A 16,259-nucleotide genomic window follows, 5' to 3' on the forward strand; every position below is an offset into this window, starting at 1 on the left:
GCCATTCATGTACTAGTAAGAGACCAGGGTAGTCAGTAGCCTCAAGCTACATAATTTCCTGTGGAACAGCAAAATTGTAGTAGCTTCCAAGGTATTCTAAATGTGAGCTCTTTTGTCCCTCACATCCCTTGTCCCTTGCCATTATTGTGGAGTTGTCTTTGGTTACTTGTCTCTTGCCTCTTTCTGCAGTGTTTGCTTGATATGCCCCTACCTCTAGGGCCACAGGCAGACCTTTTTCTCCTACAGAAGCATATTCTCCAGTACATTTTTGCCATTTCATGCAGCTGGCTTCTATTTGGTTGTATTTCTAATCAAATATTATAGTGAGATTGTCGAACTATTTAAAGAGATGAAAATGTGAAGCATATAGATTCTTGCTCCCTTTGCTACTGCTATTATAAAACAGTTGGTTCCATGTATATTTTATTTTGTTCAGAAGCAGTTTGCTTTCTGTATGAACTAAAATCTAGGCCAGGAAAGATTCTAATAGCCCACATATCAAAAATGCAATTCAGGCAACTGGAGTTTTAATGACTTGCTACCCACAAAACATTCCTTACTAGCTTTATAATCAATGTAAAATTCTTTGGAGGCATATGAGCAAAACTTAAAAAAATTTTTGTCATGACTTTCCTTTTTTGTAGTTCTATGCTTCTTCCTTTTATCCCCCAAAGATCTAAGCCAGGAATTTACTAATTTTTTTTCTTTGCTTTAGTCATTTGTATTCCAGAGAGCACGATAGGGAGAAGGATACAAGATTGATTTTTGTGTGTGTGTCCTCTTGAAAGCATAGTCTGGGGCATGACTACTTGTGTGTGGGGGGGGTGTGGATTTACAAAGCAACAGAAGCACGTAGCTAGTTTTCAGGTGCATTTTGGACTTTTGCAGGTCAAGGCAGACCAGAGGAGTAGCTTATCTTGAGGGACGCAAGTAATAGACGAAATATAGAGCAGCTATTTCAGGAATCATGTAGGTCATTTAATTATCCATTATGATTGAGTGGCTAATGCTCTTTTGGCAATTACATGACCTCTGTTATTCTTGAAAGCTTTCCAGGCCCCCGTGGGTCGAATGACCCACCAGTCAGTGCTTGCAGACTTTATTCCACTCAAAAGGAAAGGAGATGCTGGGCACTACTGGCATTTAGAAATAGCTGTGCTTTCTTTACCAACCACTACCCAGAATATCCTTTGTACAGCAGTCAGTGATAGGCAGCTGGTTTTGAAGTCTACTGTTCCTTCCTTGTATGCAGAAGCACGAGGTATATCGGTTTCCAAAAGAGGGAATTGTGGCAAACAAACTTTAATACCATAGTTGGCCATTATGGTATTCACAGGTTCTGTACTGCAAAGAACAAGTACTGTGGTATTAAAACTAATGTTTGATATCTCTCAAACCAATCATTCATTATCAAACTCTGAAGTTAGTGATTTTTTTCATTCCATAACTCAACAAAATAGCATTGACAATACTAATAACAGATTTTTTTAAAGAGATCATTGATTAAATCAGCCCAATCTGAATTGGTTAATCATTATTTATTCAACTAAATAAACTTAAATAATCATGCTTATATGTGGAATCTAAAAAAAATGGTGCAGATGAACTTATTTACAACACAGAAGTAGACTCACAGATATAGAAAGCAAACTTACGGTTACCAAAGCAGAAAGGGGGTGTGATAAATTAGGAGTTTGGGATTAACAGATACATACTACTATATATAAAATAGACAAGGATCTACTGTATAGCACAGGGAACTATAATATCTTATAATAACCTATAATGGAAAATAATCTGAAAAAGAATATATATATATAGCTATATCTGCATAACTTTACATGTGAAACTAACACAACATTGTAACTCAACTACACTTCAATAAAAAAAATCATGCTTAAATGATTAAAAGATTCAAGACGGAATAATTCTGCAACATTTAGATGAATGTTTCTGACCTTTTTTTCTTTAATCAATAAAGGATCATTAATATTTCTAAAGAAAATTCTTTACTCCTGCTAAATGATAGTGAAACTTTTTGCTTTTTATAATTATAGTGACTTATCGAGTAATTCTGAGAAAAGAAAATAATGTGGGTTTCTTGTGATTCTTTAGATTAAGAACAGTTATGGCGTGGAAAGTAATGACATCACAATCAAACTATTTATAGGGTTTGTTGGAAATGTACAAACAAAATTCTATATACTTAGCAAAATGGAAGATTACCATATTCTCTAGTGGTCCAATAATTTAAAACCACAGGCTTAAGAGAACTAATTTTGTTAGAATAATATACAAACATATCCTTTAAGTAGAGACCATTTGCATTGTTATAGAAAAAATCTATTGGAGAAAAAGAAAAATCTTTTAAAATTTGTTACTTACACATCAAAGAGCATTGTTAACAACAACAGCCCTACAAGGTTGTTTGTCTCTGGGGTAGTAAAATCAGCTATCTTTCCAAATAAATTTATCAGACCACTCTTGGTAGAACTCAAAGTTGATCTGTTTTTCTTTTTTTAAAAATTTTGTTGTTTGGTACAAATGAAAAACTGAAGACATGAATTGATGTTTATAACCTTTGACCCTTCAGAAATGGAAGCCTTCTCACATAAATTTTAAATCCTTTAGGCCAGTACTACCTTGGTATCTGGCTACTTAGAGACCTGTGAGAATGTAGTCAGTGTGAATTATATTAGTTGTTTTCTGTTTAAAAACATATTTTCCCTCATTATATATAAATATATGTATATATATTTTTTATTTTATTTTATTTTATTTTTTTTTGCGGTACGTGGGCCTCTCACCGCTGTGGCCTCTCCCGTTGCGGAGCACAGGCTCCGGACGCGCAGGCTCAGTGGCCATGGCTCACGGGCCCAGCCGCTCCGTGGCATGTGGGATCCTCCCGGACCGGGGCACGAACCCATGTCCCCTGCATCGGCAGGCAGACTCTCAACCACTGTGCCACCAGGGAAGCCCTGTATATATATATTTTAAAATTTCTGTAGTGGAGATGAGCAGAAAATGAGAAAGCAGAATTTACACTAAAAGCAAAAGTTAGAGCTTAAACTCAAGTATCCTGAATAAGGAGTATAATTTGTCTAGTTGGCACTTTAAGAGGAAAGCAAGGACTATAAAGCAAAGTGTGATGTTTGATTTCTTATCGGTAAGTTGCTATTCTTTAAGGCATACCCTTCAAGACCTGTGTTGGACTGTGTTATTCACCCTTGGAAACCAAAAATCTATATAAGTAAATGAGTGGAGATGGTATTTGTAATTTTAAAGACCTGAAAATTCATTAAGACTTCGTATAATTAGTGGAAATGTCCACAGGATAATAAGCCCACAGAAGAATAATTTCTTAATAATAATAAGGAAGAAGGAGAGTGATTAAATAAGGGATAGTGCATAATAGAAATATACACCTAAATACAAATCTTAACCTAACCCAATCCGATTTCCACAAATTTACTTATTTACTTGAGATGGTTTTATTTTCACTCCAAATGGATAGATTTGGGGATAAGTTTATCAACTGTAAAGGAGCCCTAAATTTCTTCCTCAGTATTGTTGAATTGTAATAAAATGGGAGCACTAAAGCAGGGAAGATATCCAAGGTGTGATGAAAGTCATTTAGCAGAAAAAATTCAGGAACAGGAATGACAGAAATAACTATTCTGCAGAGAGAACGGATTTTGGCATACCTCCTAAGGGTTCTATAGTTCTCAACCCCATTTTGAGAAATCAAAAAGATCTACCGAAAGCAGATGTCTCTGAGTTACAAAAATAACCAGATGTCCTTATTAGTAGAAGCAAATGTTTGCCTCTTAATTCACACAGAACTATATGCATAGGATCACTGGATGAAATATTGTATAAATATGGCAGCAAAGAAAATTGTGGCATGAAAGGGTCTGTCCTAAACATGTAAGCATAAAGGTTCTATCTTGAAAAGGAAAAAAAATTATTTTAGATACATGTAGATTTAAAGGTAAGAGAAGTAAATTAAACTATTTATACTTTTGTTCACTGTGATAAGTAAGATTGGTTTTTTTTATTATGTATGTCTTTCTATCCCAAATCCTCCTGGTGAACCTTTATTCATTTTACTGTGCTTGTTTAGCTACTCTGTGCATTTTCATTGTATTTTAAACAGTGAAAGCATACGTATGAAACACATTTTTTTCTGAATGAATGATAGTCATCTTGGTTCCGTCAAGAAAAAACAAACAACCTGCAGTAGTATATAAATGCCCTCTTTGCAAGCCTACTGGGATTTAAAAAATATTAAGCCACATTGTTATAAATAGATGTCGTTTGGTGACTGCGTTGGGTTGTTAAGCAGAATAAAAGGAAAAAAAGAAGGCAAGGTATGAAGTTTTTCTGTTTGTTTTTAAGTCAGGCCTTAAGAGTCAAAAAAACCTTTAGAAGTAAATTGTACTCTCACTTCTGATGTGGAGCATGTTAACATAATTACAAGCTCTTTTATATAGTACTTATAGTCATTGCTAAGTTAATGTTCAAGCCTTTGATTAAGAAGTCACAAAGCTGAATGTGTTCAGACAGCTGTGTAATAATACCTCTCCTGTTCACAAAACAGAGAACTATTTTAGTTTTTTTTCCTGTTCCGCATATTTATTGATAGAAATCTCTCCTCCTATGCTAGCTATGTTTTTAATAGTGAAATATTAAAATGCTGTATTATGATACATTCTATAACTTGAAAGTTAACAAAAGCAGCTCTGCTCCTTCATGTCCTTGCCTTGTCACTCCCTGGTGCTGTTCGACTCTTCCATCCTTCTTATCAGAGTATCTCAGTGCTTAGTTGAGCTTGTTTATCTTAAAAGAGCAGGAGGCAGGCTTTTAGGGAGTAAGCTGCATGTTCCAGTATAACAGGAACCAATGCTGTTTGACTTGAAAAACATTTGATCTCTTACATTAACAGCCCATGTCACTGTAATAGGACTACAGCCGGGCTGTTGTTCAGTTTTCTATTATTTTAGCTTTGAAAGAACTGTTAGAGCTGCTCCAAAATCTCTGTGTTTAAAATTGTATATCGGCAGTCCCCCCAGGACTCGTAAGTAAACAAGGTGATGTGTGTGGCCAGAGGGAACATATTTTGTTAGCTTTGTTTTAAATAAGAACCTTCTCTATCTAAAGATGGTTTTTGTCTGATCCCTGATAGTGTGCTGCATGACTTTGCTTTTGTAAATTTGCACATCTTAAAACATATTTTTGTTTGTTATTAATGTGTGTGCTCAGTAACTATTCATTATGAACTTTAATATTTTTTCTCAAATAATGAAGCATTTAGTTTTCTCATGAAGCTTAACTTCAAATATTCTGCACAATTTCCCTAAGTACAGCAGTTTGTGCAGCAGTTGTTGGAAACTGGCAAGCAAGAATCTAAGGGGAATGTTTGTTAGACTTAAGTATTATTTAGTTTTATTTTAAAATATTCAGTTATTGGTAATTTCTATGCCAGAAATAGTTTGACGTTGGAATCATGTAGCAGTATCTAAAGAATAGAAAATAAAGTTTGTAAAATCAGGTGGTTCTCTTCCTTTTTAAGAGTACCTCTTATTGTAATAGTGATAGAATGGCAGCTTACTGTAGTAGTGGTGGAATGGCAGCAATTTTACTCCTTCCTTTCTTCCTTCCTCTACCTATTTTTAAGAACCTAGTTTGTTTTCCTGTTCTGATGTAATACAGCATTGCTAGGCCACCCAGCACTTTCCTTGCATTTAACCTAAAATACATACATCAGCCAACACAAGCATAATATGGTTGAAAGGCAGCCATCTGTCTGGGGAGTTCTTCTAAATACTGAATGTGTCATGCACTTTGACATGACATATCTGTAATATCTGAATACAGAAAGCACTTTTTGCATTAGCTATAGGTGTTAAAGCAGTAGTGTGTTTTAAGAATGTCTGCTGTGCAAATTCTGGCTTGTGGGGTAATGACAAGTGTTTGCCTGCATAGACAATATATTTTTCCTCTTGAGGTCCCCACACACCTAGTTTCCCTCAAGCTCATCATCTCTGTCAGGTTAATCAATAGGCACCGTATGGCAGAGGGTCAGTAATCAGTGTCATCGTGCCTTTAAATCGTGTTGAAAATTTGCTTAAAGCCTGGGCCAATTAACATCGAGATGATGAATGGATGGGAAGATGGAAAGAGCCTGACGCTCAGGGGCTTTGTGAGGAGGAGATGCTCAGCTGTTGAGCAGCAGACACCAGCGAATAAAATCAGCCATTCATGTGAGCTCAGTCCACCCACTCTTAATGATAATGTCAATCTAGCAAAATATATACACATTGGAGTTGTCACAAGTTCATAAATCAAAGGAGTTTGTCAAAGGCATTCAGATTAACGAGGCAGCAGCAATAACAAGTCAAATTTGCATAGAGAATTGCTCGAATCTCAGTAAATTATGATCCTGTTTTTCATTTGATTATTTGCTAATGTCTCAAGAGGGAGAATGATTATATTAGCATGCAAAATCTACTCCAGAAGTAGAAATCTGAGGTATAGAAGACCAGCACACTATGACAATTAATCAGCTTCTGCATACTAGCATAAATGTACAAGGCCCAGAAATGAACTTCTTTTTATTATTATTTCTCCTTGCCACTGATCCAAATGGTTCAGCTTGACAGAGACTTTATATTGCTTTAACAGTGTTTTGAATTGTGCCTGCAGGCAAGACATAGTTATGCAGCTATAACCAACCTATCCATCTGCCAACCAGATTGGAATTCTCCTATCCAAGGCTTCCATTAACCCCCACTGACAGCTCCAAACAGGATTAAGAATTTGCAAGCATAAAAAATAGTTGTTCTTTGCAAATATACACAATCCCTTTGCATCTTGAGAAAGGCTGCATCTGTGTTTTGTAATTAGTGTTGGACAGTGTAGCAGAGGGAAAAACCTACTTGGCGTTTTTTGGACTTTTGTCATAGGAGAGTAAGGCAGTACTAATGGAAGTTCTGTTTGGTTGTCCCAGAGAGTGCTTTCCATTCTATCCGGTTCCTAGCACTGTGCTTGAATTGGTGTTATTACTAGAAAATATCACTTCTTGAAAGGTTTAACTAGTGGATCTTGTTGAAGGTGAGCAGTATAGGGAGGCTTTGATGTGGCTGTGGTTTAATAGAATATGTCAAATGATAAAACGTGCTGGAGAAGCAATGTGCATGAAAACATGCTAGAGAATATTATCTTATGAGGACACTTGAGGCCCTCCCTAAAATAAAACTGGTACTTGAATAGGATTCTTCAGTCAGCTTCTGAACTTAAATGACCTAAGTTTTCTCCATTGTATCCTAGAAGAATTAATTAAAATTTGCTTAAACACACAACGCATACACTACCCCCCTGCCACACACAGTGTTTTGTCATTTTCATTGAAGAGTTTGAATGATTTTTATTTATGTAGCTAAATCATCTTTTAACCTTGTAGAAGAATAATTGGTCTTGTTTGTTTGTTTTTTTTGTGGTACGCGGGCCTCTCACTGTTGTGGCCTCTCCCGTTGTGGAGCACAGGCTCCGGACACGCAGGCTTTGGACACGCAGGCTCAGCAGTCATGGCTCACGGGCCCAGCCGCTCTGCAGCATGTGGGATCTTCCCGGACCGGGGCATGAACCCGTGTTCCCTGCAACGGCAGGCGGACTCTCAACCACTGCGCCACCAGGGAAGCCCTGGTCTTGTTTTTGAAAATTACAAATCATACATATTTTGAGGATATAATTCGCTCCAAATCATGTAATAAGGTAATGGGAAAAATATTAATCCAATTAGTAATTTACAGGTCAAGCCCATGTTATGATGTTTGCAACTAGCTATGGAAATTGGTCTCAAGATTTTTCTCTTCACATGGGTTGTCATTTTACATGATGATGAACAAGTAATTCAAAATCATAGTTTTAATTCACCACGATTTACCTGCTTTGCTAAAATGATACAATTTTCTTGTTACAGAGACCATTGAATTCTCCCAGTGAAGAATGTGGCATAGGTGGAAAATGTTACTTCTAGTTTTAGAGCTGGTAATTTTATTTTTAACAGATGTCTATTCAAACAGGCTCAGGCTCTGTTGCACCATCCAACCTTGAGCAAGATGCTTACTCAAAGATTATTGTAAGTCATTATGAGTGGCTTGACTTTTCATCACTGTGTAAATTAGTTTAGTTTTTTATTTGATTATATAATCAACTCTTAATTATCCATGTCACCAGGAGTTGTGTGTTCGAATAGATAACTGAAAACAGTAAATAAGCCACTTACTAGGTTGTGGAGAATATTGCTCCTGCCATAAACATCTGAAAAGTTAGGAGTGCTTTGCTTATCAACAGAAGAACATTTCCTTGTTAATGAAGGGTTGGCAAACTTTATTTGTAAAGGACCAGATAATAAACATTTGAGGTTTTGTGGGCCATAGGACCTCTGTCCTGACTACTCACCTCTGCCATTGTAGTGTGAAAGCAGCCACAGACAAGGTAATGAACAAGGGTGGCTAACTTTCAATAAAACATTATTTGTAGAAACTTTATTTAGAGCAGGAGCTGGCAAACTCCTCCTGTAAATTATACTGGCATTAAAGTTTTGGGATGGGGACTTCCCTGGTGGTCCAGTGGTTAGGACTCCACGCTCTCAATGCAGGGGGCACAGGTTTGATCCCTGGTCAGGGAACCAGGATCCCACGTGCCACGTGGCATGGCCAAATAAATAAATAAATGAATAAGTAAAGTGGTGGGATGATAGGACTGTAGTTGGGCTATCACTTTGAAGTTTCTTTGCTATGAAAACCTTTTTTTTTTTAATTTATTTATTTTATTTATTTTTGGCTGCTTTGGTTCTTCGTTGCGGTGTGTGGGCTTCTCATTGCGGTGACTTCTCTTGTTGCAGAGCACGGGTTCCAGGCACGTGGGCTTCAGTAGTTGTGGCACGTGGGCTCAGTAGTTGTGGCTCGTGGGCTCTAGAACACAGGCTCAGTAGTTATGGCACACGGGCTTAGTTGCTCTGCAGCATGTGGGATCTTCCTGGACCAGAGCTCGAACCCTTGTCCCCTGCATTGGCAGGCAGATTCTTTTTTGTGTGTGTGTGCGGTACGCAGGCCTCTCACTGTTGTGGCCTCTCCCGTTGCGGAGCACAGGCTCCGGATGCGCAGGCTTAGCGGCCATGGCTCACGGGCCCAGCCACTCCACGGCATGTGGGATCTTCCCGGACCGGGGCACGAACCCGTGTCCCCTGCATCGGCAGGCGGACTCTCAACCACTGCGCCACCAGGGAAGCCCTGGCAGGCAGATTCTTAACCACTGCGCCACCAGGGAAGCCTCATGAAAACCATTTTTAAAGCTAGCTGGATGGTGTGGGTGTAAGGTTCCAATTATTTATTAAGCCCTTATTATCTGTATATTATGTAATGTGTTGGGAGGTAGAGGGAGCCACAAAGACTGCCCAATAAGCTTACAGTCTTATTGGGTAGTTGAGAGTAACATGCAAAACATAGATATTTAAGTGCCAAATTGTGTGGACCAAATAAAAATGTTAGGGCATTTCCAGTAAAATAAGGTGGAGTAGTTGTATGGTTTCTTAGAGAAGACAGTTGAAACATTTTAAGAATGGGTAGGACTCAAATCGATTAAATAATTGGTTTATAATTCTAGACTAGCATTAAGGACCCTTCTAGCATGGAAATTTCAAGACCAAATCACATGTTCATAAGACTGTGAAGAGACTTGCTTAACTAGGGCAGAAAAGTGTACATTGAGGGAAGTAACTTGATATAATGTAGCAGAAATTCTGGAAGGTCTTGAAAACCAGGCCTAGAACTTCATATTTAATTTCATAGAAACAAAGAGCCACTAAAAATTTTTGAGGAAAAAAGACCACCACGGCAGTAGTGGTGATTAAGAAAGATTATTCTGGGCTTCCCTGGTGGCACAGTGGTTAAGAATCTGCCTGCCAGTGCAGGGGACACGGGTTCGAGCCCTGGTCCGGGAAGATCCCACATGCAGCAGAGCAACTAAGCCCGTGTGCCACAACTACCGAGCCTGTGCTCTGGAGCCCGCGAGCCACAACTACTGAAGCCTCTGCACCTAGAGCCTGTGTTCCGCAACAAGAGAAACCACTGCAATGAGAAGCCACTCACCGCATCTAGAGACAGACTCTGCAGCAACGAAGACCCAACTCAGCCAAAAATAAATAAATTCATTAATTTTAAAAAATTGACTCTGAGGATTTAGGTCTGGGATAGAAAGAAAAGTTGATAAGGAAAGAGCTAGCCTAGAATGGGTGAGAATGGTAAAGAGTGCTTTAAATTTGGATATGTTGGACTTCCCTGGTGGTCAGTGGTCCAGGTGGTGCAGGTTTGATCCCTGGTCTGGGAAGTTCTGCATGCCGTGCGGTGCGGCCAAAAAAAAAAAAAAACCCACAACAACAAAAAATAAATTTGGATATGTTGATTTTGAGACAGTTTAAGTTTTTTTAAAAAAATGTGATTCCTTTTTTTTTTTATTCACCCCCAGGTTACTTCCGGAAACATTTTAGCCAAAATACATCCCTGAGATCTAATGCATGGGCTTTAGCAGTATTTCACTTTGACTTTTTCCTACCCAAATTTCTGTTACCATATCTGCATGTCTGCAGATGTTATAACTCTAATGCTTCCAGTTTGAAGTTAAATTCAAAGTTGTCAGTGAGGCTTTTATTCTGCCCTTTAAAGTTCTAACCTAGTGAATGCTGAGTTAAGAGATAAACATTCAAGTTAATATAAAAGGTAACAAGTTATATAATATCTTTTACAGAAATATTTTCATGTAATGCTAATATTTATACACTATTGTTAACTGCAGGACTTACTTTACTATAATGAAATGTTCCATCTGAGTGTTGTGAATGAGTTGTTCTGAGCAGTCAGGTTTTTCTGGTTGGCTCAGGGTTAAGAGGTAGAATATAACTTTTATTTTTATTGAAGGAATTTTTTCCCTCAATTTATTTTTCATTTATCTAACTTCTGTTTTTCCATTTCTTAACATATTTTCTTCTAGGTTTCATCTGTTTGGTTAATTTTTATTTTGACAGATTTACAGAAAAGTTGAAAGAATAGTACAAAAATCCCCTTATACTTTTTTTTTTGCAAAAATATTTATTTATTTGGCTGCATCGGGTCTTAGTTGTGGCATGTGTGCTCTTTGTTGACGCGTGCGGGCTTCTCTCTAGTTGTGGCATACGGGCTCAGTAGTTGTAGCACACAGGCTCTCTAGTTGTGGCATGAGGGCTCTGGAGCGCATGGGCTTAGTTGCCCTGCAGCATGTGGGATCTTAGTTCCTTGACCAGGGATTGAACCCATGTCCCCTGCATTGGAAGGCAGATTCTTAACCACTGGACCACCAGGGAATCCCTTTATACTCTCCACACAGATTCTCCATATGTTAACATGTTACCGTGTTTGCTTTATCTCTATACATACACACATATATATACTAACATCCATTTACTTATATTTTCTGAGTTCTTTGAAAGTTAGTTACGGACATATGTCCTTTTACCTCTAAATGTTTCTGTTGTATGTTTTCTGAAACCAAGGACAGTTCTTTTAAGTAACCACAGTACAAATGATACAAATGAACTTATTTACAAAACAGAAATAGACTCACAGACATAGAAAAGAAACTTACGGTTACCAAAGCAGAAAGGTGGGGGGGGTGCTGGGGGGGGATAACTTTGGAATTTGGGATTAACACTACTACTTTATATAAAATAGATAAACAATAAGGACCTACTGTATAGCACAGGGAATTATATTGAATATCTTGTAATAACCTATAATGGAAAAGAATCTGAAAAAAGAGTAGATATAAATGTATCACTGAATCGCTTTGCTGTACACCTGAAACATTGTAAATCAACTGCTTCAATTAAAAAAAAAATGACAGTACAAATTGTCAAAATCAGGAAGTTGAATGTCTAAACAAACTTTGGTACATCCATACAGTGATACTACTTGCCAATGAAAAGGAAACAACTGCTGATATATGCAAGAACACAATGAACAAATGAATCTCACAAATGAATGTATTATGTTAGGTGAAAAAAGACTCAAAAAATTACATACTATATGATTCATTTTATGACATTTTAGAAAAGACAAAATTATTGAGACAAAAAATAAATCAGTGATCAGTGGGGAAAGGGGGTTTGGGAGGTGATGGGACTGCTTTACATCTTGATTGTGGTGGTTAACACAGCTTTATGCTTTTGTCAAAACTCAGAACTATACAACAAAAAATAATAAATTTTTCCATATGTAAATTTTAAAAGCAGGGAAACAATCAGGAAATTAACATTGATACAATGTTATTAGTTCATCCATAGACTTCTTTCATATTTTTCCAATAATGTCCTTTATACAAACCTTATGTCATAGTACCCACTCAGTAATATCCACTTAATAATTACCCATCAAGAACAGTTAAAGGATGGGGAGGAAAAAAATTGTGGATATAGGCTAGATAGTTATTACTCATCCTGTTAGGCTCAGCTCACTTATTTTTCACAGAGGAGTGCAGAGGAGTTTACCATCAATTTTGTTTCAGCCCCTCCCCCCTAATAACCTCAGATCACAAACTGCATTCAGTTACATCTCTTTAGTTTTCTTTAATCTGAAAGCAGTTCCTTATGACCTTGACAGTTTTTTAAGTACAGACTAGTAATTTTATAGGATGTCCCTCAATTTGGGCTAGTCTGTTGTTTTCTCATGATCAGATTGAGGTTATGTGTTTTGAGCAGGATGACCTCAGAAGTAATAATATCAATGACCTCAGTATATCATATCAAGAGGCATATAAGGTTAAGGTGGTATCTTCCAGATCTCTCCACTGTGAGGCTACTGTTTTTTTCTTTTGTAATTATTAAGTATATTATGGAGAAATATTTTGAGATTATGTAACTCTCCTGTTATTTGTCACCCACTACTTTGTGTGATAAGTCTTACTTGCATCTTTTAGTTACCCTTAAATAGAACTTACTGGACATAATGCAGCTTGATGACCCAGGACAGTTGTGAACATTGCTTATTGGGATGCATCATAGTTAAAAGATACAAGGAATAACTGTGCTACTGAGCTCTCCTGGGTGATGTTGGAGAGCACAGGCTTTGAGAGCCAGTTGAGGTGACTGTTAGGTATACACAGCTATTTAATCATTCCCGGCCACCCTCGACTGTAGAGCTATTACTTTCTTATTCACTGGCTTTCTGGCTCTCCTCTTCACTATTAGTAGGGTACCTTACTCCTTGCTCCTGATATCATGACTGTTTAATGTCCCTGCTCCTATTTTATGCAAGAGGGTTGAATTTTTTGTATTGATTTGTTTCTCATGGTGGATGGTCCAGTAAAAGTAAAAAAATGAGTAGAAAGAAGTTGGGAAAAAAGAGTAAAAAATGCTGGGTTAATCTATCTAAAAAGAACTAGTTATAACAATGTTTTTCTCTTTTTCCTTTTTGTTAATGTTGAGTTACTTTAAAAAAAAAACACAACACAATATATAATATATATACCTTTTGCCCTGATGGGGTGGAGAAGGGAAAGGAGCTCCTCTACAGCTCTATGTTCTGCTCTCAGGTAGTAATTATCCTTTAGCTCCCTTCATCTTTTAATACCTTAGACATTCTTATAATACCCACTCAATAGTTTACTATCTAAATCAGATAAAATAGAGGGTCAGAAGGAAAAAAATTATTGATGTGGGCTAGATAGCCACTACTCATCCTCTTAGGTTCAGATCACTGTTTTTCACTATGTAATTTAGTATAGAGAGTTTGCCGTCAATTTTGTTCCATCCGAAGCACCTGTAGAGTAAAAATGTGATTTATAATGTCTTCAGTATAAAAAACTTCCACCAAAAAGTAATTAGGCTTCCAACTTTATTATAATGACATTTTTAAAAAACAATTAATTTTGAAATATAGGACCTTACATTTAATTAAACAGGTTTAGGTGATCTGAAATGGTATTTTATTTAAAGGAGGGTGTAGAACTTCATGGTCTGGGAAATAGTTACTTGCAAATTATAAGTTTAAAATTGAATACTGGCTTAATTGGATACAGTTAAAATTGAATATTGGCTTAAGTTTTTATTATATAAGACATTTAATTTTAGCATTTAAAACATTTGATCTGTACTTTTTTTTTTTAAGAAAAGTTAAATATACAATTGATTTTATGGGTTTAATGTTGACCTTTCCCTTCCTTTGATTCTCTTATAATGGTGTATATTGCTAGTTTCCTTATCTGGAATGCTTTATTTTATTTTACTTTAGTTTATTTTTATTTTTAAATTTTTTTGGCCACACCACATGGCTTCCTAATTCCCCTACCGGGGATGGAACCTGGGCCCTCAGCAGTGAAAGCATGGCGTCCCAACTACTGGACCGCCAGGGAATTCCCTGGGATGCTCTATAGTCATTAACTCAACCATATCTCTCCTTCATTTTTTTGTAGATAGTCTACGTTCCTTTTTTCCCCAAAACAGAGAGAAAAAGCAGAATTCTAAAGTTATTGAGCCTCTATCCCTTGCTTGTAACATAGCATTTTTTCTTCTTCTTTGTCCCTAAAATTGACCTTTAAAGTGATCATTACAAATGTAAAATTATCAAGTTAAACCTCATAAAAAATTTCTGCCCAAAAGGATCTTAATGTACTGGCCTGTCAAGGTGACACACAAGGCACACAGATGTTAGCCACAGAGGGCCTTTTGATACTATATGTATGCTATTTATCCTTTAATATCTTTCAAAATATAATATTTGATACAAAGCAAAAAATTCATAATACCTAAATTTAAAACACTGTTATGATCCTATATTCTAATAATGATCTCATACTTGGACGAAGTTTTTCAGATAAACTCATATGTTGGATATAATTTCTGGATCTAAAAGTAACTCCTCAGTTAGAATGTGACGAATATATGTAATGAATAAATCAGCTGCAAATTCTAAAATGTTAATATTACACATGTAATTGTGGAAAATAGAGCCCAAATAATGTGTACTTGGATTTTCTGTATTTTATCTTGCAGAGAGTGATTTACATGTGTTACCAGATTTTTTAAAATTATTTTTTAATGCGATAAAATACACATAACATAAAATTTATCACCTTTAACATTTTGAAGTGTACAGTTCAGTGGTATTAAATACATTCATAATGTTGCGCAACCATCACCCCCATCCATCTCCATAACTCTTTTCATCTCGTAAAACTGCAACACTCTACTCATTAAACAAATCACTCCCCATTCCTCCCTTTTCCCAGCCCCTGGTAACCAACATTCTACTTTCTGTCTCTATGATTTTGACCACTCTAAGTGTCTTATATAAGTGGAATCATACTGCATTTATCTTTTTGTGACTGGCTTATTTCACTTAGCATAATGTCTTCAAGGTTCATCCATGTCGTGGTTTGTGTCAGAATATCCTTCCTTTTTAAGGCTGAAGATTATTCCGTTGTATGTATATACCACATTTTGCCTATCCATTCATCCCTCAGTGTACACTTGGGTTGCTTACACGTTTTCGCTGTTGTGGATAATGCTGCTATGAACACAGACATAAAAATTTCTCTTTGAGGGCTTCCCTGGTGGCACAGAGGTTGAGAGTCCGCCTGCCGATGCAGGGGACGCGGGTTTGTGCCCCGGTCTGGGAAGATCCCACATGCCGCGGAGTGGCTAGGCCTGTGAGCCATGGCCGCTGAGCCTGCGCGTTCGGAGCCTGTGCTCCGCAACGGGAGAGGCCACAACAGTGAGAGGCCCGCGTATCGCAAAAAAAAAAAAAATCTCTTTGAAACTCTGCTTTCAGTTTTTTTGAGTATGTACCCAGAATTGGAATTGTTGCATCATATAGTAATTCCTTTTTTAAGTCTTTGAGGAACCATACTGTTTCCCATAGCTGATGTACCATTTTACATTCCCGCCAAAGGTGCACAAGGGTTACAATTTCTCAGCATCCTCATCAATGCCTGTTATTTTCTGTTTTTTGTTTTTGATAGTAGCCTACCTAATGAATGTGAAGTACCTTGTAGTTCTGCTGTTCATTTCTGAAATGATTAGTGATGTTGACCATCCTTTCATGTGCTTGGTGGTCATTTGTATATCTTCTTGGATAAATGTCTATTCAAGTCCTTTGCCCATTTTTTAATCAGGTTCTGTTTTTTTGTTGCTGAGTTTTTACAACTTCTCTCTATATTCTGGATGT

At 37.0% G+C, this 16,259-nt stretch overlaps 1 protein-coding gene across 11 annotated transcripts in view; it reads left to right on the forward strand.

Moving 5' to 3' along the window:
• The window catches only part of BTRC (beta-transducin repeat containing E3 ubiquitin protein ligase), a 182,530-nt gene that overhangs the window by 78,143 nt on the left and 88,128 nt on the right, over positions 1-16,259 (forward strand). The window lies entirely within an intron of this gene.

The sequence above is a fragment of the Delphinapterus leucas genome, chromosome 16 (assembly GCF_059928025.1).
Source record: "Delphinapterus leucas isolate spDelLeu-1000000601 "Yukka" chromosome 16, BTC_Dleu_Yukka2, whole genome shotgun sequence".
Taxonomy (NCBI): domain Eukaryota; kingdom Metazoa; phylum Chordata; class Mammalia; order Artiodactyla; family Monodontidae; genus Delphinapterus; species Delphinapterus leucas.